The sequence below is a fragment of the Podarcis bocagei genome (genome assembly GCF_964188305.1).
Source record: "Podarcis bocagei genome assembly, chromosome: 15".
Lineage (NCBI taxonomy): Eukaryota > Metazoa > Chordata > Lepidosauria > Squamata > Lacertidae > Podarcis > Podarcis bocagei.
In genome coordinates, this window is record NC_138141.1 from 27,751,145 (window position 1) to 27,766,852 (window position 15,708).

General features: G+C 42.9%; 1 protein-coding gene and 1 long non-coding RNA gene across 9 annotated transcripts in view; one reads left to right on the top strand and one right to left on the bottom strand.

Annotated features, from left to right (window-relative positions):
- The window catches only part of NTM (neurotrimin), an 825,333-nt gene that overhangs the window by 573,375 nt on the left and 236,250 nt on the right, over nt 1-15,708 (bottom strand). The gene's annotated exons all lie outside the window — the stretch shown is intronic.
- Nucleotides 1-15,708, top strand: part of LOC308574727 — a 284,187-nt gene that overhangs the window by 21,418 nt on the left and 247,061 nt on the right. The gene's annotated exons all lie outside the window — the stretch shown is intronic.

The following is a 15,708-nucleotide window of genomic DNA, read 5'->3' on the forward strand; positions in this document are numbered from 1 at the left end:
GGAGCTCTTAATGTTTGCTTCATACATAGGGTAAATATTATGATCCCAAAATTCTTCCATGGCTTGGATTTTAATCTAAACCAGAGAATAATTTTGCTTCTTGTCCTCTTCCAGACAGCTAGTCCCTAAACCACATTGCTCTTGAGGTCAATTTGCTCTTGACATGATAGGCAGGGGCTCTTGGGCAAATGCTGTAATGCTGAGCTAACCTGAAGAGGAGCTGTCCAGACGACTCTCAGGCTAAGAGCAGGTATGTGGAGTTTTAGGAAGCAGCTTCGAGGCAGCAACTAAGAATTTACATAACCAGCCTGGCTGAGTCATCTCTCCAGGAGTACTAGTAGAGTTTTGAGTAGAACTCTTGTGGCAACTTAGGCCCAAGGTATCTCAAGGATCACTTGAACCCTTATAACATCCCAGCTCATCACTGAGGTCACCTGCAGGAGCAGCATTTGTTTTTCCCTGAGTTGGTGAGACTCATTTGACAACAAGAAACTGAGCCTTTAGTGCAATTGGCTCAGTCCTGTGGAATGTTCTGCCAATAAGCCTCCCTCCTGTTAGAGGGTTTTTGTTTTGTTTTTTGTTCTAATATTTGAGGGTTTTTGTGTTTTTATATTTTGTTGGATGCTACCCAGAGTGGCTGGGGCAACCCAGTCAGAAGGGCGGAATTTAATAATAAATATGACAATGACAACAACAATAAATTACTACTATTATTACTACTATTATTAAGCAGCTGCCTTCCATGCCAGCTTTTAAAGACCTGCTGAAAACGTTTCTATTCCACCAAGCCTACACATGTAATTAAGAATGCATCTTTCCACAATGGTTATTTGATATCTGTTTTTTTAAACTTTTAATATGGTTTACATTGTATTTTTTTTTTTTTTGTATTATTGCTGTAAACTGCTCTAAATAAACTCAGTCTTGTGCTACCATGGGAGCACTGCAGCATTGACACTGAACTTTAATTTGCTGCTGTCACTGTCACTGAGACCACAGCAGCCATTGTGGGTGTGTTCAGAGCCAAGGAGTGATACCAGCTGGGGAATACTAAGGGTCTGGGGTACACTATGGCCTTGAGGTATAATATCAGGGACTTGATTCCGGCTGCTCCTAGGTTCATGATGAGCTCCTCCTCTGATGAGGCCACATCCCATTCCAGCTCCAAGACCTAGAGCTGCCATAATGGGGTGTGCATTTTAAGCAGCTCCAGATTTAAACTGTGGGCCCTTTACCCTGATTTGGCAGGGAGGGGAACGTGTAAGCATAGGTGCATGGTAGGAAGGACAGTGAATAATAAGTCTTGTTACCAAACAGCTGTCTCCCTTCCTTGGTATGTCCCAGAAGACAAGCCACACACACTACAAAAGGTCAGTACATCTAATTTCCATGCACAGGCATCAAACCCTCAAACTAAAACTGAACAATTTTTGTTCATGGGTTTCTGATATGTATGTGAAATTATCAGAGCTGGATCTGACTCAGGTATAATGCATGGCACATGATGAATGGCTACACGGTTCTGTAAATTTATTTCTGTGAAAGGTGCAGCTAAATAAGTTATCCATATGTTTATCATGGTCAATATTTTTGGAGGCTCTCATTCTCTTAAGATCGAACCAAGGTAAGTGAGTTACCTGGCCCTGCATATGCTTACAGGCTCTCCTTACCACAAATGATCAGGCTATGGTTGTGGTCCTAAAATAAATGTGACCCTTGAAGCCTCTCTAATTGGTCCTCAGGGCTCTCCCCAGTCCACATGCTCCTTGAGGTTAGTGTGTGTGTAGAAATGTCTGGCTTTACCATGGCTGGGATTTAATTTACTGTACAAAGGTGCCATTTGTATCCTTTACTCTGCCCACTTTTGCATCTAACCCTTACCACCAGTGGTATGTGGCCCCTAGCTTTGAACTGGTAGGTTTAAGAGCAGCTTGGGGCTCTTGGCAAAAAGGCTTCTAAACAGAAGCCCCCCTGCACTTTGAAGCCCCAGCCTCTGGTACTTCAAAGCACAGGGCAGGGCTTTCTGAAAGTCTTGCCCTGTGCTTTGAAGTCCCATAATTCAGGGCTTCAAAGCATAGTTTCATTTGATGTCATAGGGAGCCTCCAGGTGTGGAGAAATAAGGAACTGACCTGCTGACCAGAAAAGGTTACTCACCTATGCTGTAGTATGAAGACAAGGACACTGGTCTTCTGCCTTTGCTGTGTCAACAGTGGAGTACCTCTGCCTGCTATAGTTTAGGCACCAGCTTAAGCCTTCACATCCTGTTCCAGTCCCTAACCTCAGAGACCTAGAATGATGTATCAGCCTATTTCCATTCCCTATCAGTTTTACATGCACTCAAACTTCTTTCCTTGTTTAAAATGCACGCACACTCAAAAAGCTATACACATTTTGCATCCATTCTTATCCTGAAATCCACATTTGTGTTGGCTTTTCAGTGCATTTGCCCCTAAAGTATTATATTTATTACTTATATTTCCATTTATATGCTACTTATAATGTAAAAGGTTTTGAAGTGGTTACAAAATAAGTGTGTATATACATAGACATATGCAGAAGTACAAACATGATCATGTCAAAATTCATGAACGATATCCATATCCATAAAACACATAAAACCAGATAGCATTAGAAAGGAGTCAAACAACACAACATTCATACAGTTATTCATCCAGTCCCACTTACCTTCCATTTCATATGGCCCCCACATCCATTCAATGCTTGAAGCATTACTTTTACCAAGCACTCATGCAAAAACCACTCACACTCAATAATATTCTATACCCTGGAGTGTATAGAACTACTATGATTCACTCACTCCCAAGATTAGAATCATAACATACAAGATACAGCAAAACCTCCAAACCTGATAAAGGAACACTCAGCACTGGTAGCAGACACATTTCCCCCTAAAATATGCATTTTATGTGCACTTTTCTAGCAATTCACACATTTCTCTGTGCATTGTTTTTAACTGAAACTGGACTGCAAAATTAGGAGAAGTGATTGACAGGCGCATTCCAATCACCACCTAAGTTCAAGTCTGGTGTATTAGATCAGGTCACTTTAAAATGCAGACCTTACAAATTTATCCTCCATCCCTACAGGGACCCTGGGATTCCCTGGCCCAAATCCAACCCACTATCTGCAACACCTCCCTGGCTCAGTTCCACCTTCCCTACTCTCAAAGCAGTTTTTATGCATGGAATGCTCATTCTGTATCATAAACCTTAGTGGCTTTGAGTACAGACTCAAAGAGAAGTAGCAATCGTGGATTAATGAATCAGGATTTTTAAAAATTATTTTTCAAAGGAGTGTATCATGGTTGTGTACGTGTCCTGACGCGCAAGTTGGAAGGGGCCCATTGTGCTGACATAATCATCTTCTCTTAATTTGGCCTGAACAGCACTGTTTTAATTATATTGATTCATGCCTTGTTTTCTGCCGAACAAGCACTGGAAATTGAGTACCGATCGCTGAAACTACCGACGACAGCAAGAGGGCTTCCTTAATGGGAGCAGAGATACGACCCTGGTCCCATCCATCTCCCTGTTGTCTGTTATTATTTCTAAGTGCAAAATATTAATTCTGCATAGAAATAAAATTGAACTCTGGAAATGGGTTCCAGGAAATAAAACTGTCACTTGGCTTAATTAAGAAGCCATTATGTTTCAAAAGCCTGCCGCAATAAGAGTTTCTTATAGCAGACTGGTCTGAGCTGCCAGTCTTCACAATCCTGCACATGGGAAATGGGCTTTTAGGAATTGGTTCCTCCAGTACACTCGAGGGAGCATACAGAGTTTTTCTGGTAACAATCCTGTGTGGTAGGCCACACTGAGGCTGAGAGGTACTGACCGTCCCAGATTCACACAGTGAGCTTTGCAGCTATGTGAAGATTTGAACTGGGGTCATCTGAATCTTAGCCCTGACATCCTAATCGCAGCACTAAGGATAGCCATTATGATGCCCTTTGGACTACAGTTCCCATCAACCCCTGCCAGAATGGCCAGCAGTATGGAATTGTGGGTGTTGTAAGGTGACGGATACAGCATTAACTACACCCTTGAGCAAGAGTCATCCATTGTGAACATTTGGAAAAGTATGTGACCAAATTTAGTTTTAACCATTGTGAACTTTTTTTGGGTGGCGGGAAACTGCCTGAGATTATTGTTGCTATATTGATCCTAAAATAAGACAATGAGAGAGGCAATAGCAAGGGTGTGGGGGTATCAGGTACAGTTATAGCTCACGTTTTGCATATATGAAAGGTTTCCAGTTAAGGATTATTCAGAAAGTGGAGCATGTGTGCAGTGCTCACACACAAGGGGCAGGGGAGTTGCAGCAGAAAACCACAGCATTTCAACCATGCATTTGACAACTCCTATTCTTTCCCAGCAGTGATCTAATCCAGGGAACAGGGTTCATATCTGCATGCAGAATCTGGGGACCCCAGCTGAGGTACAGTATTTTATGGGAAGGATTAAAGTTTCCCATCCATTTTCTCCAGGCCACGTGTAGTTATAGAAACCTCTATCATGTACACACACAGAGGTCAGTTATGAGTGCTCTCACTTTCTTAATAGGCCATAGACTGCAACCAGCAGGGTAGCTAACTATAGGGGGTGGAAAGGGCTTTGGCCCCCTTAATATTTGTGGGCAGGGGATTGAATCCCCCCAGTATTGGTGTGCTGGTTAGGGAGAGACAGGTCACATGACACTGGGCCCCCTCAATGTGTGTGGGGCAAGTCAGTGACCCTGGCAACCAGTCAGAGAGCTTTCACCACTGTGAGTGATGAGAAGTCTCTTTGGGACTCACTTCTAAAGGAGTCTTGGCTGGTTCCTTCCCTGCCTTGGTTCAGGCAAATGATTAAGACTTTCCTATTTAAGAATGCTTTTATGACCCATTTTCATGGCATCTGATCAGTTTTATGCTTCATGCTGATTTTTCTTTATCTCTGTGTTTTGTTTCTCGCTTTATTGTTCCTTTTTATAACAACAAAAAACAAACCAACCAACAAACAAGCATGTATTTTCTATACCTCTTTTTAAGCCACTTGGGGGAAGTACACTTCCTTGCCCAGCAAGAAAATCAATGAGTGGTGTATAAATTAAAGTGAAAGTAAACAAAGAAAGTAAAAGTGGCAGCTTTATGCCAGCCTTCTCTGTGCCAAAATGGATTCAGTGAAAGTTGAAGCATATAATTAAAACCTCACAAACCCAAATTAAAGCTGACTGCAGTCTGTCCACAGCATAAACAAACATGATGGGAACCAACAAGCGCAATAAAAGCCCCCAAAATTCTATGTCACCAACAAGCCTGCCAACCAGGCTGCCTGTGGCATGGAGTTCCCAGGGCAACCTTGCAGAACAGTTTGGGGAGATTTTCATTCAAAAAAAGGAGGGGTGAGGCAAGTCTCAGCACTTGATCTCAAAACCAAGTGCAATCTAAGAACACGAGAACCTCGGAAGATCCTGTGGGATCAGGAAAACGGTCCAGCATCCTGTTCTCACAGTGACCAAGCAGGTGCTTATAGGAAATCTGCAAACAGGATTTAAGCCCTTCTCCAAATTTTGCAATGCTGTTCTCAGATGAATGCATATCTTAACAAACATACAAAAATCCATTATTTGCATAGCTGTCAACTTTTCCCTTTTCTTGCGAGGAATCCTATTCGGAATAAGGGAATTTCCTTTAAAAAAGGGGAAAAATTGACAGCTATGATTATTTGGGGAGGGGGCATTCTTTTGCAAAAATGTGCATATGAGGTAAAATTGGAGGCCAGCCACATTGGAGGATAAATTTGCACTATGCTGATGCTTTTGGGCTTTTTAATTCCACTACCCCTCCCTGCAAACTGATGTGAAAATGTGAGGAACTGAACTTAAAAGGGGAGGGGGCGCGAATGAGAAACCGAGAGAAATCAAAATGGACAGATTCACCCATCCCTAGCTCCTACACAGTCCTCTGTGCATGTACAACACAGCCTGGTTTGAGCCTCTCATCTTTCTGCTGTTCCAATCTTCCTCAATCCCTTTCCCCCTCCGAGCTGCCTATCGCCTTTCCCACTTGCACTAACGCCTCTCCATCGCATCCGCTTGCAGCAGCCCCTGCCCTTTCCAGTTCATCTCTGCTAACAGGCCTGTGTAATAGGCTGTCTGAAGGGATCTGCTCATCTTAAGTTCACCTCTGAGCTTGATACTGCTGGTTAGCCGGTTAATATCACCAAAGAGAGAGAGACAGAGAGAAAGCATTAGATGAGAACGGAATATGCAAGAAAATGTTGGGCTCCTTCAGCCTTCCACAGGATGACAGCTATGATACCCCCCCCCCATTCCCAGTTACGAGAGGAAGGTAATTTGACATAACAGCTGTTCTGACACTTTCTCCCTGCAGATGATGCCAGGCAATAAGAATGCAAATAAGGAGGCTTGACGCTAGGCTCCTGCTTTCACCTGCAGAGCCCAAAACTGCTTTCAAAACATGGGCTAATTAAGTCTCACTTCCCCTGCTGTGGAGGCAGCATCATTAGACCCATTTCCCTTGCACTTAGAAAGGCAGAGAAGGAAGAAAGTCGATCAGAGGCTGGGAGTTCCATAGCAGTTGCAGACAGAGCCATAGTTAGGCTCCCTGGTGCCCTTGTTAAAGACCTGTATCAGTGTCCCCTTCACTCTGGCCCTTGTGCCCTTGGCAAAGAGAGGTATCGTTGCCTCCAAAGTGGACAGAGACCATGGACCAGAAACTCAAAAAGCTTGCTTTGTCTTGCCACCAGTGACTTCCTCCAGGGCCAATGGGGTCAGGTCTGCTCTACTCCACCTCCCTTCCACCTCCCCTCCACCTCCCCTCCTCCTCTGTTGGTCCATCTGCCTGCCTTCCGGCCTCCCTCTCTCTGTATTCTACTTATCTTTCTGCCTCCTTCCTCACTCCCTTCCTTTTTCTTCCTCCTGCAACTCTTGCCTCTTTCTTGCCTCCAAGCTCCACTGGCCAGTCCTCTTCTTATAGTGCAACTGGCTGACTGCGGAGGGGTCATGCCTCTAACCAAATTCCTCTGCTGAGACACCCAGAGGAGTTTGCCATCAGACAAAATGATCCCAAATGGAGACAGTGGTAATGTATTATTATTACTACAACTGATATAGCCACCCATCAATAAACAAAGTATTACAACAAAATATTTCAAAATGCAATATAGAATACAGTGGTATCTCAGGTTACAGACGCTTCATGTTACAGACTCCGCTAACCCAGAAAAAGTACCTCGGGTTAAGAACTTTGCTTCAGAATGAGAACAGAAATCATGTAGTGGTGGCACAGCGGCAGCAGGAAGCCCCATTAGCTAAAGTGGTACCTCAGATTAAGAACAGTTTCAGGTTAAGAACGGACCTCCAGAACGAATTACGTTCTTAACCCGAGGTACCACTGTAATAAGAAACAAAGATAAACGGGGGGGGGGGGACAATGGAGACCACATTTAAAACACAAGACTATAATAGTAGAATAGGATTGCAGGCCTCTCTCTGCATCAGCCCAAGACACCAACAAATGTTGGCTATCTCTGTTCTTTTACTCTTCCAAATCCAGCTAGTCATTGTAAGAATATTGCAACGAAGAACCAATGCTAGTGTTAGCCTTTTTTCCTCCTCCCTCCACACCCCCTTTCCTTTCATACCATGTCTTTTAGCTCATAAGCCTGAGGCCAGGGACCGTCTATTAATGACATTTTAAAGGAGCTCTGGGATTTCTTTTTCCAGCCAAAGAGCAGGATTAAAAGAAATGAACAACAAACCCTTAAATAAATGAAAGGTACGTGTAACAATCCCTCTCCCTATTCGAAATGATTTCCGAGTCTGGGCACACGAGAGGCTGTGTGGCAAAGCACAGACATCTGTTGGGTAGTGTCTCCTGAGAATATAGATCTTTGGCCACCCGTACTTTAAATCTATGCTCATCATATATAATGAATTCTATGGCTGAGAGCAAGGTGTAAGGGTCAGCTGTATGCAAGCCTCAAGGGGTTTGGAGAAGGCAGAGAAAGAACCTTGAAGCTGAATGTCATCTGCATTTTTAGTGCCTGCCAAGAGTTCTTTTCCCTAATGTAGGCAATGAAGCTGTTCAGGATGAGACTGAGGAGAGGGTGCACCTGTGAACAACTATCTTCAAGGCTGTGGAACCTGTGACCTTCCAAAAATTGCTGGACATACAGCTCCGATCATCTTCAGAACCCAAGAACATCAGGCCAGTGGCCCATCTAGTTCAGAATCCTGCTCTTACACTGGCCAACCAGTTGGCCAAGAGAAGCCTGCAAACAGGATTTGAGCACAAGAACTTCTTCCTGGCACTTAGTCACTCGTTTTAGATACAGGTAAAATCACAGATTCCCCCCCCCCCCCCGCTTGCATTAACGTTCTGAAATTTTGCAACCTCCATGTTTTATTTATTGCCCTATTCTGTAGAATATCACTATAGTAAATCAGTACATGGGTCATCAGAGGCACACTTGCTTAGGAGCAATCTTGACTGACACCAGTGGGTTTACTCCTGGGAAAATTTATTCAAGATACCCTAAGTATGCAGAGCGCCAGTCCCATTGAATTCTTGGGGGCTTCCTTTTGAGTCCAGGCAGCAATTGTTTGTGGCATGTCCAAATGATGTACGGTCCCCGCCGTGTGGGTTCTTTTGGATCCAGAAGAAGAAAGAATGGGGTGGTGGGGTGGCGTAATGGGACCCCTGACCATTAGGTCCAGTCGTGACAGATTCTGGGGTTGCGGCGCTCATCTTGCTTTATTGGCCGAGGGAGCCGGCGTACAGCTTCCGGGTCATGTGGCCAGCACGACTAAGCCGCTTCTGGCGAACCAGAGCAGCGCACGGAAATGCCGTTTACCTTCCCGCTGGAGCGGTACCTATTTATCTACTTGCACTTTGGTGTGCTTTCGAACTGCTAGGTTGGCAGGAGCAGGGACCGAGCAACGGGAGCTCACCCCGTCACGGGGATTCGCACCACCGACCTTCTGATCGACAAGTCCTGGGCTCTGTGGTTTAACCCACAGCGCCACCACGTAATGATACCCCCACCCAAAATGGTCATTGCCTGTAAGCAACTTTAATGATGAAGGGTTGACCATGACACACATTTCATTTTTAAAACTGCTGTGATTTAATGGCATGCTACACTGTGGTCCCCATTAGCTAAGCTGAGCCCCAGGGATCTGGAGCATCATCATTAACAGAAATTAGATCCCACATTTTACCTATAGGGGTGCACTTAAAGGAAAGAACTGTAGCTTAGCAGTAGAGCATCTACTTTGCATGCAGGAGGTCTCGAGTTCCATCAATCCCTAGGATTTCCAGCAATGCCCCTGCCTGAAAACATGGAGAGCAGCTACCAATCAGTGTCAACAACACTGAACTAGAAGGACCAAGAATCTGACTCAGTGTAAGACAGCTTCCTATGTTAAAAAGAGATAAAAGTGTGCTCTGTAACTCTCTCTCTGAGATATATCCATTGAAGAGGCAGGAAGAATTCTTGGAGCTAAGATGCCTAGACTTTCTCCATGACAGAGCTGGTCCTAATCACAGAGAGTGACGGATGGCGAATCAGAACTCAAGCGAACACATGCAATGTCCTGTTGCTTCCTGTGTGGCAGCTACTAATTATCCACTGAAATTTATAGGCTCCTGGGATGTAAGCAGATGGGTATTTAAGTTAACCGCAGTCTTGAATTGTCTTCCATTAGTTCCAGAAACATACCTGGTTTCATCTGAGCTCTGCGTGTTCCAGATTAACTACCCGTTGAGTAACAGTGAGTAAGCCGGTTATTAACACAACAATGACACCATTAACTACATCCCTCATTTTCCCTTTAAAGGAAAGCTGGGTGTGGCTGAGTTAGGGATGGACAATTTAGTTTCCCGTTTCTCTCTTTTTAAAAAGTTGCCACTTTCCCACATTTCTGCATCAGTTATGTTTCTTTGTTGTTGTTTTTTTAAAAAAAGTCTTCGTGAAAATTCACCAGCAGTTTAATGCAATCTTTTCATATGTGGATTTGTAGCTGGTTGACTGTCAGAGGTGATCTGGAAACCAAGACTTATGCAGAAAAGTTGAGGGAGCTGGGCATGTTTCGTCTGGAAAAGAGGAGCCTGAGATGGTATATGAGAGCCATCTTCAAATATCTAAACTGCTGTAGCACATGGAAGATGGAGCAAGCTTTTTTCTCCTGCTCCGAAGGGAAGGACCCAAAACCATTAGCAAGGAAAGTTACAAGGAAAGAAATTCCAACTAAACACCAGGAAGAACTTTCTAATGGCAAGGACTGTTTAACAGTGGAATAGACTCCAACAGGAGGTGGTGGACTGCTTGATCACCCTTGGATATTTTAATTTCTTCTGTGTTTGCTATCGTTTCCACTTTTATTGATATGTTGCTTTATTTCTCACTTAATTATGATTGTGAATTGCCTTGTGGGGCTGATTTAGGACAGGAAGGCTGTTCTAATTTACCAGTTACAGGAAGTCACAGGAGGGGAGAGTATTCTTGTGTTCAGATCTTGCTTGATGGTTTCCTACAGACATAGGTTGGCCAACTTGAGAACAGGACACTGGATTAGATGGGCCATTGGCCTGATCCAGCAGGCTCTTCTTAGGTTCCAATGGCAAGGCACCAAATTTTAATAAATCAGTATATTCTGTTGTATATGCCCATTAGATATATATATCAAATATGCAACTCTCTTTCCTTCCAAAAATAATGGGAGAGGGAGCAGCCTGACTTTTGTTGCTAATACTGCTTCAGGTATAAGGAAGGAGATCCATGTTTCTGCAATTTAATATTGATTGTAGCCAAGAGCAGGCCTTTAAACCTTGCTGTGACTCTTGCCCCAGTTGCTATTCTGAAATCTGAGTACCCCAAATGCTGTATTTCATATTTCATAGTGCTATGCATGTGAATCTACTGGCATCCTAAGAATTAGCACCCAATAACAAAATTTTATATTACAATCTTATGTATACCAATAGAGCAATATTATGCAATGTGATGTGTATCCCATTGTATTTAAGGGAAGATTTCTAGATAAGCATGCATGGGATTGCAGCTATGCAGCACAGTCTTATGAATGCATTGTTTAAAGTGCATCCCGCATAGTTCAATTGTTTAACTGACAACTAAGTAAGGATAGGAAGACAGTCTTAACTGTGCAGTCATACACTGTTAATTGATTAATCTTATGGGTTTCAGGCAGCAATCCTAAACACACTTACTAGGAAGAAAGCCTAATTGAACAGAAGTGGGACATACTTCTGAATAAACATGTTGTTAGATAGTTGATTAATTAATTGGTTAAACTTGCAGCATCAATTTGCAGTTGAGTAAACAGAGGCGTTCTGAAGCAAAAAGCAGAATTTCTTCATTCTGAAGTGATGTGTCATAACAGGCATAAATTTAGATGTTGGCCACCAGCAGTTTTTTCTTCTCTCTCTCTCTCTCTCTCTCTCTCTCTCTCTCTCTCTCTCTCACACACACACACACACACACACACACACACACACACACCATCTGTACATACACATTAGCCTGCAATTTGCATTGCAAAGAGAGAGAGAGAAAACTCCCATTCACTGCAATGGAACTTTCCCCAACCCCAATATAAATGGCACAAACAGAGCCTCCCATCAGGATTGGGATCCAGACATAGAGGGCAAGGTCTTTAACCCTTTGTCACAGTAATAGCCTGCAAGCCAGCACAGGGTGGGGACTGCACTGCTGACCTAGCTTCCGAGCACTGCACATCACTGCTGGTTACCAATAGGGGCAGGTGGAAGGGCAAGGCAGCAGAGACCTTGGTGCAGTGTGAGTGCAGGGGTATCCGAATGCTGTATCTGTGCCACACCAAACTCCCCAGTGCCTTCTCTCTCTTCTTCTTGGTAACCAGAAGAGATGTCCTGTATTCAGAAGATTGGCCAACAACACAGTCCTGTTCCACCTCGCTGGCTGCTACTGGTTTGTCAAATAATTTGGCAACTGCAGTTCAAATAATTTTATATAGATATAGATATATTCTTTAGTTATGGTTTCTACTTTGCAGAGGTTTGTACTAGATTGCCCTTCTGGTCCCATCCAACTCTACATTTCTATTATTCTCTATAGACAGATGGTAGACAGACAGACAGACAGATTGTTATTGTACATAGATATGAAACCTGTTGTCCAATAATTGGTGGCCCTTCTTTGTTTAGATTTATTTCCTAAAATTTATATAGCATTTCATTGCAAATACAAAAAACATCAAAGCCGTTTCAAAAAGAATAAAACAATGTAAGTATCAGCAAACAAAACCCCAACAACACAAGAAAACAAACAAATGCCAATTGAAAACAACAATTTAAAACCTTCAAAAAAAGTGATTAAAATCAACAATAAGCTAAAAAAAAAACCCCACCAGATTAAAACACATGTCAACATTCTGCATGTCTGGGTCTGCTTGCCTAAACAAACAAAAACTATTTTTAGCATGTGCCAAAAAGAGTATAGTGAAGGCGCCAGCCCAATGTCAACATAGTCAGCCAAAAGGTTTTAAGTTGGCAGATCTAAATGATTAATTTGAAGTTTACAGCCTTAAAAGCTAGCATATGATTATTTTTAACAGACAAGAAAACATGGCTTGTCCAGACTTTCTTTTGTGGCATGTTTCTAGGCATAGCTCCTCAGTTTAAAGTGCTGTGTCTGAGTGCTCTCTGACTTACTTAAGGACTCTTATAAATCCAGATACAGTGGTACCTTGGGTTAAGAACTTAATTCATTCTGGAGGTCCGTTCTTAACCTGAAACCATTCTTAACCTGAGGTACCACTTTAGCTAATAGGGCCTCCCGCTGCCGCAGCGCCGCCACCACACAATTTCTGTTTTCATCCTGAAGCAAAGTTCTTAATCCGAGGTACTATTTCTGGGTTAGCGGAGTCTGTAACCTGAAGTGTCTGTAACCTGAGGTACCGCTGTAGTTCCAACCCTTGCATTGCAAAATCAGGTCTATCGGTACTGACTTGGAACCCTTGTATAATTCAAGTGAGCAATATATTTATTGCAGAATTCAAAGGGACACTGAAAAACAAAACATCGAGCCAGCTGTAAATAAAATTTGCTTCTCCAAGTTCTACGGTTTAAATACGACAGAGTCACTTATGCTGCATCTCAAAATTATTGAACTGAATTTACTTTATTACGGTCACAGACCAGCATAAGCAAAACACCTAAATAAATAGCATAACAATATCTCTAAGCGGATAATTATTAAATTAATTGGGAACAAGAACCAAACGTAGATTAAAACATTTACATAGAATACTTGATTAAGCGTAGGTGATGGATGAATAAAAACCTATAAGGAAAATTTAAAGGAGATCAGTTAAAAAAGAACAGCTGTATGGGGTGGGGCTTCAGAAGTATGGATCTAACAATATGGGCCTTCTATTTAGGACTGATTTGTAGCATAGACCATCCTTCTATCTATCATGGCAGCGCAAAATCTGGCGACTAAATATGTGACTTCTGGGCTTTCGTCCTGTAGTAATAGGGAGATGTAGTGTTGTTCTGAATGCCCAGGGAACTTATATAGGATGGCCTGGATAAACCTGGCTCGAATGTCGATGTAATACTGGCAATGAAGATGGGCATGCTCCATTGTTTCCTGCTGCCCAGAGCCACATGGACATTTCCTCTGCTCATATGGTATCTTCCTATAATGGCCTTCCTGAACTGCTGAAGGGAGGGCTTGACAACAGATCAAGGTGAAAGCCCTTCGTTGTTTTGGTATTTCAAGGTTAGCTATGTACGGCATTTGGGAAGTTGAGTATCTTCTAGTTTCGCTAACTAAAAATTATGGGGACCTGGCTAGGTCTGCCTGTCGTTCTATGTCTACCACAAACTGTTTAATAATGTTTTTGGCTTGTTCGTTCCCCATGTTAAGTAAGAACTGTGAATTGAATCCTAGAGTTGTTATTATATTATCCACTGCTCATTTCCATATCGATTGGAAATCGTCTTTGATAGTCAAGGAAGCAAGGCCGCTCGGAAGAGAGGCTAGTCTCAGCCAAAAATTAAGAGTGGTGAGCCGCACTCTGGCCTCGATTCTTATGAATCCAGTTTTGAGGTGTATTGTAGCATTGGAGATATATTTAAGTACTTGTACTCGCTTCGGCAGCACATATACTATCTCAAAATTAATAATTCCAGCCAACGCAGGGCCTTTATGTCAGCCCGACTGAACGTTTCCCCCTCCGCTTTTGTCTAGGGCAGATATTTAAACTGCCCCAGAAATGATAGACATTGCAGATGTTCTTTAAATGTGCTGGACACAGTAGAACATATCCTTTTCGACTTTCCATTGTACAACCAGCTACGCAAATGTGTGCTATCCCCTTTTTTGGGTATTCTCACATCACGGCACAATGAAAATATCAGATTCCATCTGTCTGACATCAACCCAGAAGTAACTGCAAGGGGGGGCTGAGGTTTTTGTCAATAGTATCTCTTAGAGTGGTGAATGGCACTATTTAGCAGAACACGGCTGTTTATTTCTATATATGATAATTTTGTATATGTGGATGTTTTATGATGGCCTATACTTGTAATGCCTAATAAAGGTTTGGTGAAATAAGTAAGTAAGAGTGCTACCTCCCCCAGTGCTTTCCCCATGAAAACCCATTCTTTACTGCTGAATCAGAACAAATGACAATCTGTTCAAAACCTGAATTGTCTTTTGTTCTACTTCAGAGTTAAAGACAGGGTTTTCGCAGGGAAAGCACTGGGGCAAACAAAATAAAATAAAAAACTGCTCGGATACAGCACTTTTAAACACAAACCTGTGCTTAGAAAGTGTGGGGGGAAAGGTAAGTATGAATGAGTCCATAATTGATCTGCAGTACTAGCATGTATTTCTCCCTTTCCTTGCCTGCAATTTTGGGAAGCGTTTGGCCTCCACTTTGTTTTATGCCAGCAAACTCTGCAGGTTAGGGCTCCAATGTGGATTTTAAAAATGCATTCCCTTTCATTGGTTAAAATTTTGCCTTTTCATTCTGCTGGTGTCTTCCCCCTGTCACCATCCCACCTCTCTCCACCTTGTGCTTAGATCACGGGAGAATAAAGCAAGATCTTCTCCTTTTTTGCTTGTTCAGCAGTCTCTACCAGGAATATGAAGAATGGGCCACAAATGCTCCTCAAAAAAGCTGAAATATTCAGCAAACAAGACCCCAATCTCTCTGGCTGCCTCCCTGGGAAAACAATGCAATAATTCTCTCCCAGATCCAAGGTATGCATCTTATCTGTTTCCAGGGCTGTCTGCTGATACTTGGCTCCAGTTCAGGGGAAATGATGGCTAAGAACAAGGGAAGGAAGAGAAGGGAGGGGAGGGGAGGGATGCAATGAACACACAAACTCTGACAGTCAGCAGGAGATGCAAGACAAGAGCATCAATTGCATGCTTCTACCAGACCCGTTGATGGAGCAAAAAAATGAATTCAGAATTGCAAAAGGTAAATGCCACCACGGGAAGAAGAGGTTTGCACAGTGGGATGGAAGTTAGCAAGGCTGGTATGAAATGTTGATTCTAGAGCAGGGATGGGGAACCTTTAGATGTTGATGGACACCCATCAGTCCCAGCCATCCTAGCCAATGGTCAGGGATGATAGGAATTGTGGTCCAGCAAAATCTGGTTCTCCAT